Source organism: Rhineura floridana, chromosome 5 (genome assembly GCF_030035675.1).
Source record: "Rhineura floridana isolate rRhiFlo1 chromosome 5, rRhiFlo1.hap2, whole genome shotgun sequence".
Taxonomy (NCBI): domain Eukaryota; kingdom Metazoa; phylum Chordata; class Lepidosauria; order Squamata; family Rhineuridae; genus Rhineura; species Rhineura floridana.
In genome coordinates this window covers 91,712,385-91,732,501 of record NC_084484.1, presented here as the reverse complement: position 1 = coordinate 91,732,501, position 20,117 = coordinate 91,712,385, and the positions used below count along the sequence as shown (strand labels likewise).

Below are 20,117 nucleotides of genomic sequence, written 5' to 3'. Positions count from 1 at the left end.
GCCCAGAGAACTATTCGCTATGGGCGGTTTAAAAATGAAAAATGAAATGAAATGAAAAATGAAATGCCAGACATCCAAGCTGGATTTAGAAAAGGAAGAGGCACCAGAGATCATATTGCAAACTTACGTTGGATAATGGAACGGACCAAGGAGTTTCAGAAGAAAATCACCCTGTGCTTTATAGATTACAGCAAAACCTTTGACTGTATAGATCATGAAAAACTATGGAATGCTTTAAAAGAAATGGGAGTACTACAGCATCTGATTGTCCTGATGCACAACCTATACTCTGGACAAGAGGCTACTGTAAGGACAGAATACTGCTCCTGCTGGGAAGAAGGGCAGGATACAAATTAGATAAATAAATAATAAAATAAATAATATAAATTAAATAATAAATAAATATCTTAAATTATTGATATTTCTCCCTCCAATTTTCACATCTCCTTCATCTTGGTCCAATCCTGCTTTCCATATGATATGTTCTGCATATAGATTAAACAAGTAGGGTGATAAAATACACCTCTGTCTCACACCCTTTCTGAGGGTCTTATCTGGACTGAGAATCACTTTATTAACTCTTATCCAGTCCATTACTATAGCCTGTCTAGTACATCCACTGCCATGACTCCAGATATAAAGGAGATATAGAGCTGCGCATCATCAGCATATTGCTGATAATGCACTCTAAAGTTCTGGATTACCTGACTCGGTGCTTTCATGTAAATGTTAAATGGTATGGGGGATAGAACTGAACTCTATAGCACCCAACACTCCAGAGACACTGAAGATGGTATCCAAGAAGGATCAGAACCACCACAAAGCAGTGCAGCCCACCCCCAACTCAGACAGGTGCTCCAGAAAAATACCATGGAAAATCATATCCATGTGGCCAAAGCCATCTGGTTGACAACTGTGAGAATAAGAAGCTGGACTAGATGGGCCTTTGGCCTGATCCAGAAGACTGTTCTTATGTTCTTACAATATATCAAATGCTGTCAGAGATCAAGGAAGATTAACAGGGATATACTCCCCGTCTGTCTCCTGACAAAGGTCATCATTAGGAATGTGCTAAAATTCTGCTCAGTTTGGATTTGGTACCAAATTTTCCATTGATTTGCTTATTCTCTATCATTGTGGAGCGGATATTTATGTAACCATTTTCTACAGCTATTCTCAAAAATTGATTTTTAAAATAAAATCTGCCTCTAAAATACCAACATTAACAATGATAATTTTATCAATATTTCCTTTCATTTATCAATATTTCCTTCCAAAATACTGATATTTCCTTTAACCGATATTAATATCAATTTTTTTGTGAGGAAAAGAAAACAGATTGTTACAAGCAGCAGCTAGCACACAAAGAACGAACTTGAATTGATGTGGTTTTAATTGTATGTTAGATGTTTTTACCTGTTGTGAGCCGCCCAGAGAGCTTCGGCTATGGGGCGGTATAAAAATTTAATTAATAATAATAATAATAATAATAATAATAATCCCATCCCTACTCGTTATAAAGGGTGACCAAGGTAGTTTCCATGCCAAAACTGGGACTAAAACCTGACTGAAATGGATCTTGAAAATCAGTTTCATCCAAGAGAGTCTGATCTGACCCACAACCACACACTCAAGAACCTTACACAAGAAGGGGACATTAGCAAACAGCCAAAAGTTGTTTAGATTTTCTGTCTCCAAATAAGGTTTCTTAGGAAGTTTATTTAGGCAAACAGGGACCACCCCCCTCACATGGAGACATTAATGGCTTCCCTGGCCGAGGTGGCCATCCCCTCTATGCAGGGTTACCAGGTCTCTGGTTTTTACCTGGAGACTCCAGATTTTGGAGGTCCTCTCCAAGTTTCCAGGTAAATCACCTTAATCTCCGGACTTTCAGCTTTCATGTTTTTTAAAAAATAAGTTTCTAGGTAGTCTGGTTCAAGTGATATACACCAAAACATCAGCAGCTCCCCCCCTCAACTTCTATTAAATTAGCTCATAGCTGGCTGCTCTAACCTCTCCCTTTCAGTTTTGGGGTTGTGACTGACAAGAGATTTGAAGGACCATTCCAAGGCCAGGAAATTGTTTGTTCCTATTTGTCTGACAATCTTGGTTAGTTTATAGCTTTCATCAATAGCAAAAGTTTCTCTCTCTTGTGTGCAGGACACTTTAATGCCAATACAATGTGTTATGCTTTTCTAATTATGAGGGGTCAAACAAGTTTACATTTTCCTGGGCTGTTGAAGAGGGCAGTGTTCCCAATATGAAGCTTTTGCTATTTGCTATATTCACTTTTCTGGGAGTAAAGCTGCAATGCTAATCCCAGATACCAGGAATAAATCCCACTGAATTCAGTAGGACTTACTTTTGAGTAGACATGGTTAGGATTTGTGCTGTAAATTTTTATTTATTTATTTATTATTTCAATTTATATACCGCCCTTAGCAGAATAGCTCTCAGGGCGGTGAACAAACAAGATAAAATACAATATATCATAGTAAAAAAAAAAAAAAACATGTACAAACAAACAACAGAAAGCACAACAAAAATGAAATACAACACAAATTAAGAAGGATACATGTTAAAAGTAGAAAGATTAAGAAAATTAAAAGATTAAAATGCCTGGGAGCATTTTAATGGGACTTTTGAATTAATATAACAAAGAATTGTGTTTGTGTTGTAAATCTTTCTCTCCCTCTCCAATCCTATTTTTAAAGCAATTAGGCAGGGCTTACTTAGCTGTCACTGCTTGTGTGTGTGTGTTATGTGCTTTCAAGTCAGTTACAAATTATGGCGACCCTATGAATCAGCGACCTCCAAGAGCATCTTTTGTAACCACTCTGTTCAGATCTTGTAAGTTCAGATCTGTGACTTCCTTTATGGAATCAATCCATCTCTTGTTTGGTCTTCCTCTTTTTCTACTCCCTTCTGTTTTTCCCAGCATTATGGTCTTTTCTAGTGGATCATGTCATTTCATGATGTGCCCAAAGTATGATAACCTCATTTTAGCTTCTAGTGATAGTTCTGGTTTAATTTGTTCTAACACCCAATTATTTATTTATTTATTTATTTTTATTATTTGTCTTTTTTGCGGTCCATGGCATCTGCAAAGCTCTCCTCCAACACCACATTCCAAATGAATTGATTTTTCTCTTATCTACATTTTTCACTGTCCATCTTTCACAGCCATACATAGAGATCGAGAAGACCATGGTCTGAATGATCCTGACTTTGGTGTTCAGTGATACACATTTGCATTTGAGGACCTTTTCTAGTTCTCTCATAGCTACCCTCCCCAGTCCTAGCCTTCTTCTGATTTCTTGATTATTGTCTCCACTTTGGTTAATGACCATGCCAAGGTATTGATAATCCTTGACAAGTTCAATGTCCTCATTATCAACTTTGAAGTTACATAAATCTTCTGTTGTCATTCCTTTAGTCTTCTTTAGTCACTGCTTTTATTACGTAGGAAACATGCTCATTTTTACAATAAACTATTATATAGGGTGTATGTATTTTACATCTCCAGTGTTTGTGTATGTGTGTGTGTGTATGGTGTCTTTCCAACATCTCTGTGAGGTAGGGTTGATGACTGGAAACCAAGGCAGCTCACAACAAGAAATAAATCCCTTTAAAATCCAATAACCATAAAAATAAGTATAAAACAGTTGCAAAACATATTAAAGTGGCATGATTCTGAATTTTGTGTTGGGTGAGGTTGCAGTTCTGTGCACGCTTCCCTGTTTGAGGAAGACCCATTGAATACATTGGGACTTGCTTCTAAGTAAGCATGCATAGGGTTGCACTATAAATATCTTTATAGCTTGTGTAAATAATAAACATCTTTGATAGTCATGCTTATATAAATATTTCTTCTTACTATGTCCCAATAAGTAACTGATTTCACACAATGACTGTACATTGTTTCCTCTACATTTTAAGTATGTCTTTCTTCCTTGGGGTGGCCATGGTTCTCCTCTGTTGTTTTCATCCTGAGGGGAAGATTAGGCTGAGAGATGGTCACAGGGTCGGCTCCAGGAATGCCGGGGCCCTTGGGCATCAGCTTGCCCTGGGCCCCGGCATGTGTGTGTGTGTGTGTGCGCACGCACACACACACGCAGCCCCCCACCTACCTGTCTGCTGTCTTTTACCATTGCCCTTAACGAAGATGGCGGCCATGGTTTCCCTAAGGTACTGAAGCCCCTGCTGCCATCTTAGTTGATGGCAGAGTTGCATGCGCGTAGGACGCATGCGTGCCATCAACAAAGATGGTGGCAGAGGCATCATCCCCTTAGGGAAACCGCGGCCGCCATCTTCGTTAAGGGCAATGGTAAAAGACAGCAGACAGATAGGTGGGGGCGTGGGGGGGCCACGGATCGCAGAAGGGGAGCAGAGGGGCGGCTGAGGGGGCCCCTGTAGCTTCAGGGGCCGACAGGCCAGTGCCCCACCTGGCTGCCCTTTAGAACCGGCCCTGGATGGTCACCCAGTATACATTATAGCTCATTTCCATTTTAAAAAATTAATTAGAAAAAATTACATGCAGGCAAAGTTTATGAAGTCTATCCACACAATACATTTAAATCGCATCCCACTCACATTTAAAGTGCTGCAATAAGCAAACTTGCATGTTTCCCCTGTAAAAAGGGAGATATTCCTTCTAACTAATATTTGGGGAATATCTCTATGTATCTATTTACAGTGATGTAACTTCCTAAAGGGTGGGGTTACCTGGCTTTCTCTTCCTTTCTGAGGGGATTAAGATTCCTGCATATTCTCCATTATCCTTTAGCAGAGGCTGCATGCCAGATGCTCTTCCATGAGCATCATCACCAAAGACTAAATGGACTAAGACTGCTATTTTTTCATCTAAGCTAGAGCATATGTTTTCTAAACATATGAAGGTCATGAGTAAACATTATTTATCTTTTTCTTTACCTAAGAAGACTGTATCTGTTATTATTTGTGCCTGAGGGAAAGGTGGGCTGGTTGATTCTCAAAATCTGCTGTTGTTACTAAATACTTCTGTTAGAAAATAGGACTACATTATGTTCCTAATTTTTCACTGGTGTTTTAAAAACAAAAAACCAAACAGGTTATGTTAGCCCAGGAATAAGTTGAGAATTAAACTAGATTTTTGGGGTTTTAATTTGAGTATCTTTGGCGTATTTTGTTTCCCCCTTTGCCCTATACCAGGCATTAGTTTTAAAGAGAGATTTTTTTGCTGCTGTGTCTTCTCTGAGTTGTTTTTGTAAACCAAAGCACTTCTCAGACCAGCAACAAAGATGTATCAGCATGACAAAAGATTTTTGGCCAGAAGGATGCCAGAATAATATGCTGTTAACTTTGAACAATAGAAAAGCAGGATGAAAATTACTCTGGGTGCAGAAAAGGCACTTTCCTGTATTGAGAAGCCTAGACCAGAGGAAGATCCCCAAGAAATAAGAGATTGGGAAGACAAAGATGCAATTGCAAAAACTATTATTTTTGATTCCCTTAAGGACGATCAGCTGGTCCATCTTACAGAATGTAACACAGCCGAGGAAATGCTGGATAGACTCCAAACAGCATTTGGCTTTACAAGTTTTAGAACTCAGAAAATGTTGATTCAAGAAATGATGAAGCTCAGACTAGAGACAAAGAAATACTGTGAAGAGCATATCACTTCTTTGATAAATATATTCAGCAAGTTAGAGCTAACTGGACTTGAGTTTAATGACCAACAGAAGTTGGATTTCCTTGACTTCCGGGAAGGGTGACTTAGCCTGTGCCTGCTTTTGAGACGGGCTCCTGCCTCAAAAGAAGCTTATTCAGATATATCAGTCAGATTTTTTTTTTTTTTGACTGATTAAACTTCTCCCGGGTAGGGAGAAACGAAGAGATTAACCTCAAAGCCTATTTTTGTTGGGACGACCAGATCTCATTAATTTATGGGACGAGGTCCAGCCGACGAAGGTGGGACGGATTTTCAACAACAAGCTCTATCTGATAAAGCGAACGTTCATCTTATCTTCTAAGAGAGAACGCACTAACAGGCAAGCACCCTTCTTTCTATATTTTTCTTTTACTTGACTTAAATTGTTGCTGTTTAAAAGAGATTTGCCAGATTGATCGGTTTTTGACATCTCACTGGGGAGCCATAACTTCTCTCTGCTACTCACTAATTAATAGCTTATCTCTGTTTTTGTTGCAAAAAGCTGTCCTGGATTTGCATTCTAAAGATATACACAGAAGAGGGATTTCTATTCCAGATTTTTATTTTGAAGAATATTATATTGTCTGAGACTACTCTCTTTTTGGTCTATTTTATTTTGACGAATCTGTTTCCTGACGACCGCCATTAATTGTTTCGATCCTGGGAACTGCATTTTGTTTACTTAAGCATGGAGAGATAAGGCTGTCTGCTCTGTTTATACTGTGATGTCACCAAGTTTGGAGTATTAACCCAATTGTTGCTGAAATAAGAAGTGGTTTTCCTATATTTTTCTTTTAAAATGGCAATTAAGAAAGTGGCTGAGAATCTGGAAATAACTATGTTTCAGAAAATAATGGATGAGATTGAGATAACGAAACAAAACCTGCGACAGGGTTGTAAGGAGCTGAAAATTGAATTGAGTAAAATGAAGCAGGAGATTAAAGATATAGGGGTCCCTGTGAGAGAGGTGACCCTGGAAGGGGTCCCTGTGAGAGAGGAGACCCCGGAGATTGGAACAAACGTGGAACAGGAAAAAGATTTGGAGTCTATGGACTTTAGAAACAAAATCTATTGTTTGGAGACACAGGAGATTAAAGACATAGGGGTCCTTGTGAGAGAGGAGACCCTGGAGACTGGAACAGGGGTCCCTGTGAGAGAGGAGACCCTGGAGACTGGAACAGGGGTCCCTGTGAGAGAGGAGATCCCGGAGATTGGAACAAACGTGGAACAGGAACAAGATTTGGAGTCTATGGACTTTAGAAATAAAATCTATTGTTTGGAACTCAATGTTATCTCTGAAGAAATTAATGAAGATTCTAGAGATAAAGTTATCAACGGCATGGATAATCTTCTGGACTGGATTGATGTGATGGAGCCCAATATAGAGAAAATCTATGGAATTAACTGCAGCCATGTGACAATGGAAAAACTTTCAAGAGATGACCCAGTGTATTTTGAAAAAAAGAACAGAGATATGATTTTACAGCAGTATTTCAGCAACCTATTCAGAATGGATGGCAAGAAAATATTTGGGATAGAGGTAATTCCCATCAGACTCTTACTATATGACTATGGTTTTGACAGCAAGATTATTATGGAATACTGATAATGGAAGATTGGATACTGAAATTACTGGACTTAACAAGACTACTGAAGATGGAAGATGGAAAATGGAACTAATAGGGATAATAGAACAATGGCTACTGAAATTACTGAACCTAACAGATTCTGATGTGATGGATTAATTGAAATGTTTATTTTGACTATGGTTATGACAATAAGATTATCATAATTAGTAATGAGATGGATTAATCGATATGCTTATCTGGAAAAAAAATTGATAGATATATTTCTTAAAGAATTGAAACCTCTCTTTGACTTTTTGTGGAAAGAATAAAGTAATGTTTATGAGATTTGATGATTAAGTAAGATAACTACTGGAGGAAAGTGATTTTATAATATGACTTAAGAGACAGGATTGTTATATATTATAGACTTATAACTGATTTGATCTTTGACAAATGGGAAGTCAATATTTTACTCTTTATTTTTTATTTTTGTTTTTTTTTTCTTTTTTTTTCTTTTTTGTTTAACTATTTTTGATTTTGTTTTTTGTCTTTGAATGTTTTATGATTTCGTCTTGTATGTTTTATGAAAATTTGAATAAAAATTATTGAAAAAAAAAAAAAAAAAGAAGTTGGATTTCCTTATGGGCATGTTGGGAGAGAGATTTGAACCATATGTTTCTCTTTTAAACCACAACCATGAGATTTAATTTGAACAAGCCCTTGCAAAGCTAAGAGAGGAGTGCATTGTTTAGAATGACCCTAAAGACAGTGGCTCAAATTACCTGGCTAGCAGGAAGGATAAAGGGAAGGGGAAAGCCCATCCCAAGAACCAATCACATTGCTTTTTTTCATGTGGGAGGCATGATCACCTGGCTAGGGACTGTGACTCACCCAAGAGTTCCCCAACCAATGGTAACTCTCCAAGTTTCAAACAAAGGGAACAAAGAAAGCAACAGCATGCTTTACCTAAGCATATGCAGGGACCTCAGAGAGAGGAATCCAAAGAAAGCAATTTCCTTTTTTTTGCATAAAGGTCTTATGGCAAATAACTGTAAGCAAAAATCAAACAATTGGATTTTAGACAGTGGATGTACAAACCATAGTTCTTATAATGATGCTTTATTTGATGAAATAAACAGATACTAAAGGAAGAATTCGGACTGCCAATGGTCAATATATGAATATTCATCGGACTGGCAGTGTTGCTCTAAAGTGCAAGCTGCCTCATGAAACCATAGAAAATGTAGCAGATCATGTTTTATTTGTACCTGAATTGAGTTGCAACATGCTAAGTGTTTCTGCATTATATAAGAAAGGATTTGCAATACATTTCCAGGATGTAAAGGGTACAGTAACTAAAGATAATACTTTGTTTGCACAAGCTTTTGAAAATCATGGTGTTTATGACTTCCCAGGAGGATCCCTACGCCTGTGCAGCCTCTGAGACGGGCTCCCGTCTTGGATGAAACTCATCCAGTTTAAATTCAGTCAGAAGGCTCTTTTCTGACTGGGAATAATTTCTTCCGGTTAAAGAAGAAACGTGAGATTCCCCACATAGCTTTGTTTTGATTGTTGGAGTCTGGAATTCGTCAGAATTGTCTGTCTTCCAGCAGCTCAGACAGAGCGAGGATTTTTATGCTAACTCAGCTGGATAAGTGACCCGTTTTTTTTTATACGGATTAACAGGCAAACATCCTCCTGTCTACATTCATCATTTTCTTATCTATACAGCTAAAGAGATTTGTCAAAGTAACAGCAATTGAGATAACCTAGGTGAGGTAAGACTTTCCTTTTTTTGTTCGCGGAGCTAGGGGGGAAGAAAATATAAATAGCTTATCTTTTTTTTTTATTGCAAAAAGCTGACATGGAAAATGGCATTCTAAAGATTACAACGGGCGAGAGATTTCTGATTGGAGGAGATAAGAAATCTTTTTGATCTATGGCTGGGACTACTTTTTGATCTACTTTTTTTTTTTGACGAATCTGCTCATTCTCTCTGCTACTAGCTATTTCGACGCTGTGAACTAAAGCTGTTCTTACACTTTCAGGCAGATAAGAGATAAGGGCTGTCTAGCGTGTGACGTTAGTTTGTTGGAAAAATTAACTCCTTTGTAACTGGTTAAAGAAATAAGCTGCTCTTTGTTTGGGACATTGAAAATTGAAGGAGTTTTGTTCCTTTGGCTTTAAGAATGACAATTAAGAAGACCATGGATGTACAAGAAGGGACTTTATCTCTAGACATGTTTCAGAAAATAATGAATGGGATTAACTCAATAAAACAAGAACTGAGAAATAATAGACAAGCGTGGAGAATTGAATTTTACGAAATGAGACAGGAGCTGAAAGAAACTCAGGATTCTATGAGAAAGGAGAATAAAGATAGATCTGGAAAACAAAAAAAAGATGAAAGAGAAATTAAAGGCAAGGTTCAAACTATGGAGATTGGCTTAATTATGGACATGAAAAAAGATTTGGTTTTCCTGGCTGTGATGGATCCTGGAGACAAATATTACAGTTTGGAATTCAGCGCTGTCCCTGAAGGAATTGAAGAGATTGGAGATAAAGATATTATCGGTTCAAAAAAATTCTTGGACTGGAAGGATCTGATGGAACTTGAAATGGAGAAAATTAACAGAATTAATCCCTGTTTTGTGTCAATGGAAAAACCTTCAAGAGATGTACTAGTGTATCACGTGGAAAAGAGGAACAGAGATGCGGCTTTGCAACAATACTTCAGTGATACGTTTGGATTTGATGGTAAGAAAATATCCGTGATGGAGGAAATTCCTATCAGACTTTTATTATATGACTATGACAGCAAGATTTTTGGGTGCGTAAAGATGGAAGATGGACCCAATATGGATAATGACAGAAGAGCGATTTAAAATCACTGGACTTAGTAGATTTGATGAGTTGGATTAATTGGCATGTTTATTTTTTAAAAAAAATCGATTGACATATATCTCAAGGATTGGAAACTTCTCTTTGACTTTTTGTGGAAGATTAAAATGATATGATGTTAATGAGATTTGAAACCAACTAAGATAACTGTTGGAGGAAGGTGATTTTATAATCTATTAAGAGATAGGTCTGTTACATATTATAGATTTATAGTTGAATTATAGTGTTTTGAAATTACTGGATTTAGTAGATTTGATGAGCTGGATTAATTGGCATGTTTATTTAGAAAAAAAATTGATTGATATATATCTCAAGGATTGGAAACTTCTCTTTGACTTTTTGTGGAATATTAAAATGATATGATGTTAATGAGATTTGAAACCAACTAAGATAACCGCTGGAGGAAGGTGATTTTATAATCTATTAAGAGATAGGTTTGTTATATATTATAGATTTATAGCTGAACTATGACAAATCGGAAGTCAATATTTTTAGATATATGTATTTTTTTTTGTATTGTATTAGTTATTGATTTGTGTTGTTTTCTTTTTGTATTATTTTGGTTTTGAAAATTAGAATAAAAATTAATTGAAAAAAAAGAAAAAGAAAATCATGGTGTTTATGAACTAAGTCTTTCAGCTGAGCAAGCAAATGCAGCCATAGTGCATAAGGATGAGACCAGCTTGGACTTGTGGCACCGGCGACTGGGACATCGCAATCCAAAGGCGATCCTACAACTACAAAAGCAGAACCTTGCAACAGGTATCAAGGTAAACCAAGAATACCGTGATAAAACAAACAGGTGCATAACCTTCATTGAGGAAAAGGGTGCTAGGCCCTCATTTCCCCCAAGAACTGAAAAGAGAAGCACCAAGGTGCAAGATCTCATACACAGTGACCTCTGCGAACCATTTAATGTACCCTCACTTGGAAAGAATAGGTATGTTCTAAGTTTGGTGGATGATTTTTCAAGGTACTGTGTGACTTATTTATTAAAGGAGAAGAGTCAAACACATGAGATGCTAAAGAAATACATATTGATGATGAGCACAAAATTTGATAGGAAACCAAAAACTCCACAAACTGACAATAGCGGTAAGTTTATATTGCACCAAATGCAAAGTTTCCTGGAGGAACAAGGCATTTTGCACAGGAAGACTGTCAGTCATACTCTGGAACAGAATAGGATTTCTGAAAGGAGACTTGGATCTCTTCTGGAAATGACAAAATGCATGCTTGATGACACGAATCTGCCCAGCAGACTGTGGGGTGATGTGATCATGGTTGCAACGTATATCCAGAACAGATTGCCAACCAAGGGCACCACAAACACACACTTCCAATTGTGGCATGGCAGAATTCCAAACCTGGCACATATCAGAGTGTTTGGAAGCATTGCTTTTGCCTACATAGCAAAACAAAAGAGGCAGAAGCTAGATTCACAAAATCTGCTGTCGTTACTAAATACTTCTGCTAGAAAATAGGACTACATAATGTTCCTAATTTTTCACTGGTTTTTAAAAACAAAAAGACCAAACATAAAGTGCAGGACTTCCCTCAAAGAATTTTGGGAAGTGTAGTTTCCCCCTCACAGTTATAGTTCCCATCACCCTTAACAAATTACAGTTCCCATGATTCTGTGGAGGATTCATGTGCTTCAAATGTGTGTTGAATGTGCCTTCAATGAATGGTGTGGATCTGCCCTAGGTATGCTGTGCATTCATTAGTGAATTGAAAAGAACCATTTAAAAAGATACTTTTTTTTAAACAGGGGAAGGGCTGTAGCTCAGTGGTACAGCATATGCTTTGAATGCAAAGACCCAAAATTCAATCCCTGGAAAAGACTATTGCCTGGAATGCTGGAGAGCAAATGCTAGTCCATGTCATCAGGACTGAGCGAGATGGTACCAAATGGCCTGTGTTGGTATAAGACAGGTTCCTTTGTTCCTAAAAGAGGAAAGAGACCCAAGGGCCACAGTGACGCCAACATTTATTTACTTATTTTATTTACAACATTTATATACCACTTTATTGTAAAAAAAAAAACCCTCAAAGTGGTTTACAGAAGGAATTCCACCACGTGTAACAATGCTGTCCAAGCAGGACTGCAGGGACAGAATCAGGAAGTGATTTGGAGCCTCGGCCCAAGCTTTGAGGCAAACAGATTCCTTCCTGATTTTGGTTCAGAGCTCTTCCATGTCGCTTCAGCTGTATTCAGCTGCCCACTCCTGGGCCTAGGATAGGTAATCTCTCCTACCTGTCACTCTTTATAATAATAGGATCCTTTAATCTCTTTAGCTTAAAGTCATGAATGGGTTAGGATATTAATGATTAATGCTGCCACGCACCCAGAAATTTTGTAATACTATTCTGCTCTTTTCTCTCAATAAAAGAAAGCTTTGCTTTAGTCTGGTTTGGACCTCAATTTCTTGGGTCATACATGCACCATTTAGGCACACTTCAGGGCAAACTGCTTGTTTTATCCCTAGCAAAAGATCCCCCTCCTCTCAAGGAGGTGTGTTTCATGGGACATGTGGGTAGCAAGTTCACACACTCAGGTTCCCAAGAGCATGTGTCGTAACAGGACCTTGTCCACATCTTTGAGCCATGCTAACTGAAAGTTGTCCAGCGCAGTACTCTGGATGCCTCTTGAAATTAATTTGCTATAATACCAGAGTAAAGATCACAGTGGCTGCAAGCGATTTCATCCCCAAAGTGCTTTGCAAGCAAGCCACAGCATGCTGCTGTAGGCTCCAGTGCCTCCTTTGAACCAGAGTATGGAAGGTCCCTTACTATCCAGAAAAGCTCTGCTGGACAGCATAATGAGATACAATGGAAGCCACAAATTATACATGTTCCCCTTTCCCTGAGATCCCAATAGTACAGAAAGCGAATGTATGAGCCATTGCACATATTTTCCACACACTTCCATGCCATGTTTACAGGCACACTATAGAAGCCAGTGATCTCCCCAGTGGCTCCGGTGAGCATCTGTTCTCCTTTTTCTTTTTAATAACTTTTAAATAACATTTTAATTATATCACTTGGCCCATGATCCAAAGATGTCATGTGCACATACTGGGAGAAGGAGGTCACACATTTAATTTTCATGTTGTTGCTGGAAAGACAAACTGCTTTTAAAACTAAAATATGTGCAATCTCTTCAGGGTGCTGTAGCAAAAACAGGAAATAAAGCCCCAGCTGTATATTGTATTGTTTCTGCAGTGCATGCACATAGATTTTAAATATATAGATAATTATATTTATATTATAAATATATAAATTTAGATAATTATTACTTATAATGTGCCCTTATGAACATCAAACAATTTGTTTGAATCCTTCTTTTAATAAATGGTAATAAAAATGTGACATGGGATTTCAGCTGTAGCCTAACCAGTGCTAAATTAATAAGCATGCTTAGTATTAGATTTGCCTGACATTTGTTTAGTACCAAATACTATTGCATATGCAATAATGCCATCCAAAGTAATGCAATCCAAAGAACAATTTGCCTAATTTTTTTGAAAGCCTGTGTAGTTTAGCAGATGGGGACTATGTTAAACTTTGCCAAGTCACTAACTCTCAACCTAGCCTACCTCACAAGGATAACTTTATGTATGTCGAGTTCTTTGGGGGAAGAGTAGGATATACATATAATAAACAATTTTACAACAGGATCCTGCTGATGGGCCATTTTTACACTCTGATCCTGTGTAATCCCAGGTACTGCATAACCTTTTTAAAAACAATCTAATCTATGTAATAATTTAAATGTATCTTTTTAAAGTTTCATGCTACTGCTGCAACTGCTACTGACACTTTGGTTTATGAAGGTGATCTCCTATTTTGAGAGCGTAGTGTCAAGGAAGATGAAAAGCGTCTCAAGAGACTACATTAAAGTATTTATACCTCTGCTCCCATTGGTTTGATTTTCATTTTACAGGAACGGTCAGCTGAATGTGATAGATGCATATCTGGCCACTAGTATGAATTATTGCAGCAGCAATAAAAAGTCTGGAGTGACCAGAGACAGCATTGTAAATCATCGCATCTGGAAAACAGATGCTTTTGATCAAGGAGATATGTTCCCATTCAGAAAGCTTACTTAAATATTCAAAATTCCTCCATTCATCTTCTAATTTTCTCTAATTTCATTAAGATAATGTCCATTAAATGTTAAGAAATATAGATTTTAAGAAATTATGAGATAATTTAAATAGGGGTTTCCCCTCCCAATGACTGAATTTTTCAACTGCAACAAAATGTGCACAATAACTGAAATTAACTGGAAGTCAACAATAGATTCGCTATACTGAAGACATTTATCATTATTAATATTATCATTATTACTCCAAACTACTTTTAAATGGCATTTATATTTGGTTTTCTTCTGCTGATGGTATTTTGAACGTGATGTTTTTGCCGTATGATTTTATGCTTTTATGCTTTTAATCTGCTGCCTATGGGCAGTATTCAGCGTAGCACTAAGGCAGTCATTCCATCAGTGCAAGGATTTCTCCTTGTGCAATGGACTGATCTTCCCCACTTCTCCCCCCATGACCTCCCTAAATCTGTTCTGAGTTTCCCCCCAACCCTCCAGAACAGATTCAGGGCCAGTGTGGGGTGTATGCAGGGGTGGTGGTGAACAACCCGGTTGTGTTAGCACTAACTCTAGCAAAAAGTTAGTTGAATAATGCCCACTGTTTTTATCTGCTGTTGAGAATATATATATATATTAGAATGTTGTGTTTCATTCCTGATAATTTAGCCACACTCTAATTTAAAGAAATTAGTGGTTTTATTATTTACTTCTCGAGTTTAAATGTGTGTCTTTTTGAAAACTATTTCACAGAATCATAGAATAGTAGAATCGGAAGGGGCCTATAAGGCCATCGAGTCCAACCCCCTGCTCAGTCCAGCAATCCAAGTTAAAGTATATCCAACAGGTATGAATGTCTCCAGTGTCGGAGAGCCCACCACCTCCTTAGGTAATCGGTTCCATTGTCATACTGCTCTAACAGTTAGGAAGTTTTTTCTGACGTTCAGTCAAAATCTGGCTCCCTATAACTTGAGCTCATTATTCCATGTCCTGCATTCTGGGATGAATGAGAAGAGATTCTGGCCCTGAAGAATTTTAACTGAATTTTAACTGAAAATTAAAGATCAGCAACAAGAAAATAATTCCTGTTCCTTTAGTCTTTGTTATGTTAGATTTCCCTGAGGACTGGCCCACATTATGTGATCATGTCTGCTACTCTATGAATACAGATATAACATATGCATGACACAGGTGATGGACCGAGGCAGTGGCAATAGTAGATGGCATGGTGAGACCAGGGCACTTACTTGACCTACTGACAGCTGCATTGCTGCTGCTTACCAGGTGAGAGAGGGGTGAAGTGGCAGGGAGGTTGGTGTTATGCAAACACACCAGCAGAGGCAATCCTGCACTCCTGCTGGTTCATTTATACCATAGTAAGCAGCAGTGACTCATTTGTAGGAATGTCAAGTAAACACCACTGCCCCACCATGCTGTCTGCTAGTGGACAGCAGCAACCCACTCTGCAACTGTAGCTGCATGCTTTCAATTTTCTGCAATCTTGGGAATGGGTGTCTCTGAGTACCACCCTGTTCACACCAGTGTGTCTCTGAGCAGGGCCAGTGCCAGGCATGCCAGGGCCGTTTGGCACCAGTCTGCCCTGGGCCCTGGCACCCACACGCAGGCAGGCCCCACCTATCTAACTACCCACCTACCTACCGAGCTGGTGGGCGCAGGGGGGAAGACAGGCGAGGAGCGAGCGAGCAGGGGGGCGGGAGGGACAGAGAGAGAGCAGGGGGGAAGTGGGTGGGGTTGAGTGGGGATGAGTGGGTAGGCAAGCGGGGGTGAGTGGGGGGCAGGCAGGTGAACGGGTGGGAGGAGGTGGGAGGGCAAGCAAGCAGATGGGGGAGTGGGAGGGAGGGGAGCGAGTGAGCGAGCGGCTGGACAGGAGGGCGAGCAAGTGGGCAAGCAGGCAAGTGATCAAGCGAGCGGGCAAGCAGGCAAGTGATCAAGCGAGCGGGCAAGCAGGCAAGTGATCAAGCGAGCGGGCAAGCGGGCAGGTGGGCAGTGGGGGCAGGAGGGCGAGCAAGCGGGCTAGGACAGGCTGGCGAGTAAGCAGGCAGGCAGGCAGTTCCCTTCCTGCATTCCACAGCAATCGCGGAAGAGAAGCACTACTCCCCCACCCTAATGAGGAGCCCTTCAGGGGGCCCTGTGGGCTGCGGGCCCTCAGCCAGGGCCCAACCTGGCTGCCCTTTCATGCTGGCCCTGTCTCTGAGTACCCAGTTCACACCAGGGCTGGTCCAAGACATTTTGCTACTTGAGGTAGAGCAGCCCAAGTCAAGGTGCATAGTATTCAAGGCCAGCCAGGTTATTTGGGCACCTGAGCAGAGAAACCCACACATCCATCTTCCCTTCCCTCTGAATAAAAATACAGCAATAATCAATTAAACAACAATTTGCTGCCCTTTAATGACACCCAAACACAGCTGTTTGAGCCACCCCATCTCACTCTGCCTAATGGCAGGGCTGGCCCTAGTTCATACTAACCATTCTTCATTTGGTAATATATCTGCATACATGACATTGTGAAGCAAATAAATGGAGCTTGTATGTATAACTGGCCCTTGTGGCAGAAGAATGTCCTACAGCTATGGAGATAACGGGAAGAATACTTTATCCCCAGCAACTGGATGGAAGAATAAATTCTGTTGGTAGATGTTCCCTGCTCTCTCTTTCAGCAAGAACACCAGCTAAAGAGGAGCAGGATAGAAATTTAATCTAATAAAAAAAAATTTTTTTTAAAAAGAGGTATGATGCAATAGAGAGTTGCCCTATGCCTCCAGATGTGAGGTGAAAGACAGCCTGGTCCCAGTTAGTTACCAGTCAGATGAATAAGGGTGGCTCCCTTCCACCCAGCAAGAATCTCAGCAAGAGGAACGATATTTTCTTCTTCTTTAATGTAAATATTTTAAATATTTTGTGTAAACTGCTCACAGCTTCTGGAATGGAGTGGGATATCAATCAAACAAACAAGTCAATTTGTCACATTCTCTCTAAAAACAGGGAACAAAACAATTACTTTGAATGAACATCTAACTGGCAAAATTAAAAAGTAGTAAATCACTAGGATCTGAAGGTATCTGCTGAAGAGTTTGTGAAGAAGCCATATACAACTATTAACAGAAATATGCTTAGTATTAAAATGAGCTTCCATACAGGGTGACTAGAAGGTTGTCGTCCTAATATCAGTAAGAAATAGCCTGGGGGAAGCTATATGGGCATGTCAGATTAACTCCTGTCAAGGGAAAATTGTATGAAAACAACATTAAAGAGAGAATTGCAAAAAAAGTTAGATGAGCATACCACACTGAGTGAAAAGATCATAAACAGTGTTTTGGTGTTTCAGAGAGCTCACATCCCTCAAAGGCTTCTAAAGAAACAGTACCATGGATTATGATGTGTGGGGTGGGGGGTCCATTTATGTACTGGGGATTTGTTAAAAACCAGGAAATACAGAACAATGTTTACAACAGAGGGAGAGAGAAATGGTTAGCCCACAGTGAACTATTCTAGAACTTAGAATGAGGTGGCTGAGGGTACAGATGACACCAAAGTATGCAGGACACTAAAATCCAAAAGCAGCTACTGCCATTCACTTCAAAGCTATTAGTTAGGTGTTTTGGCACAAGGCAGAGTAAGTCCTAAATGTCAAGTCTGTGAAAAGCTAATGGATATTCCAGAGTGATGAAAGGACTCCTTTGCCCTGAAAAATGCAGCCTAACAACTCCTGGGCTGTTACAGTATACTTCCTGGTTACAGCAGGACACTAGCATTGACAGTGCCCTGTAAATTAATTACCTTCTTTTGGAGAGCTGAATCAGTACCAAAGCACAATGGAAATTATTCTGACAGTCCCATGTTGTCATTGTCAAAGCGAGGTCGTTATTTGCAGAAGAGAGCCTGCCAAGTGAATGTTTGGAGTTACTAGCTGAAATCAGGAGCTATAATTTGTTTCTAACACAACAGGCAGCTTTTGCAAAGCAAGTTGTTAAAAGTGTGTGTGTGTGGAAATCAATAAATTTCACTCTAAACAATACGGATTCAATAAATTTCACTCTAAACAAGTATAATAATTTGTTTTCTTGTTACGAGTCTTTCTAATAATCTTTATAATCTAGGCCTAGTCTAACCTAGTACAGCTTTAAACTAGTATTCAATAACACATCTTATATCATCATTGCTTTCTTTTTAACTGAGGAATAGTGCCAGAGTTTAACTAGAAACTGGGGGCTGAGTTGGTTTGTTTTTCTCCTGCTTTCCAATTCTTTTTCCTTTTTGTTGAGTTTTTTAGATTGTAAACCTGAGGACAGGGACTATCTTATCATGGGCATCTGGGATTTTAGACTGAAGTGGGATAAAAATGCTTCAAACAAACACTTAGACAAGAGAAAAGGAGTGGCATTACCATATTTCTGTCACTAGGCCAACACTTTTCTCTACTCCTTGGCACTTGTTAATTTTCTCTCTTGCTCTTTGATGGCTTTTGTTAGTTCATTATTTTAATGATGATCATACCGATGTCCTCGAGGAACAAGAGGCTTTTAGATGTCTGGAATTAGTGTATGATTACTTTTTTCATTTTAGGGTACGTAATTTTCATATTTTACTTCTTTGTATTGTAGTACGTCACCTTGAGACCTTTGTGGTAAAAGGTGATGAATAAATAATAATGATGATGATTTTTATTATTTTACCAGAAATTATTTTTTGTAGTCGAAATATTGCATCCATTCTTGAGAATGGGCTAACATGCATTTAGGTTATGGGCTGAAACTGCTGCTAGCTAGATCTGTGATTGTCTAGATAACACTGTACATGTTTCTAGGTGAGTGTACAAGGACTGTACATGTCTCTATGTGGTTTTAGAAAAGGAAGGGTCAGGAGCACAAATGCTCAGAAGAGTTTACTTTGTGGCTTCCTGGATTTATTTATTTATTTGTGGAGCCATGGCTGTTTTCTAAGACAACCCAGAGTTTTCTACATATTGTATTATAGGAGAGTTATTTTAAACCCTGAGCAACTTGGCACAGGTAAGATAAAAGTTTGAAGGTTAAAAAGGCCATTACAATCATGTTGCCTATTTGAGTTTGGCACACACTGTAAAATGTACTGTTAATTGTCAGACGGTTTTTCTTCTACATTCTTGGGCAATTTGCCCCAGTGATATGTGTGCACTGGACTTTTGCAAACAGTAGCTTTGCCAGAAATTGCCAGAGTCTGATATCTTCCTCAACAATGACCTGCAAAGAGGCTTATGTGGCCATACCAAAGGAAAGAGGTCAAATTGAAGCTGTATCCTATATGGCTCCTGAAAGTTTGAATGGGACCTTATGAGCCATCTACTCCAACCCTCTGGTCAATGCAGGAAATCCAGACCTAGAACATCCCCAATAGATGGCTGTCAAGCCTATGCTTGAAGGCTTTCCACCAAGGGAGAGCCCACTACCCCTCTAGGTAATTGGTTCCATTGTCAAAGTGTTCTTACCATTCAGTAATTCTTCTAATGTTCAGCTGAAATCTATCCTCCTGTGATGACTTACGCTCCTTTGGTCAAGCAGAAAGCAAGTCTTTGCCCTTTTCTCTGTGGCAACAATACAGAAATATTTGAAGAATGCTATCACACTAACACACCCAATCTTTTACTCAGGGCTCCACTAGACCACTGTTTTATTGCAGGTGTATTCTGCAACATGTTCTTGACACAATGATAGTGCATTAGTGGTGGATTTATTCTGCTTTATTAGTTGTTCTATGATGCTTCCCCAGTGCTACCACATTATTGTTGTCTGGAGGAGCTATAGCACAATAAAAGTAGGACAAAAAGTTATGGGATTTCAGCAGTAAGTTACAGGATATC

At 39.0% G+C, this 20,117-nt stretch overlaps 1 long non-coding RNA gene across 1 annotated transcript in view; it reads right to left on the bottom strand.

The window, feature by feature from the left end:
* LOC133385116 (uncharacterized) overlaps positions 1-19,835 on the bottom strand; it is a 35,012-nt gene extending 15,177 nt beyond the window's left edge. Inside the window, exons 1-2 of the long non-coding RNA XR_009762778.1 lie at positions 19,746-19,835; positions 18,059-18,160 (exon numbers count right to left, since the gene is read on the bottom strand). This is a non-coding gene — a long non-coding RNA (uncharacterized LOC133385116). The remainder of the gene's footprint in view (positions 1-18,058; positions 18,161-19,745) is intronic.
* Between the last annotated feature and the right edge of the window lie 282 nt (positions 19,836-20,117).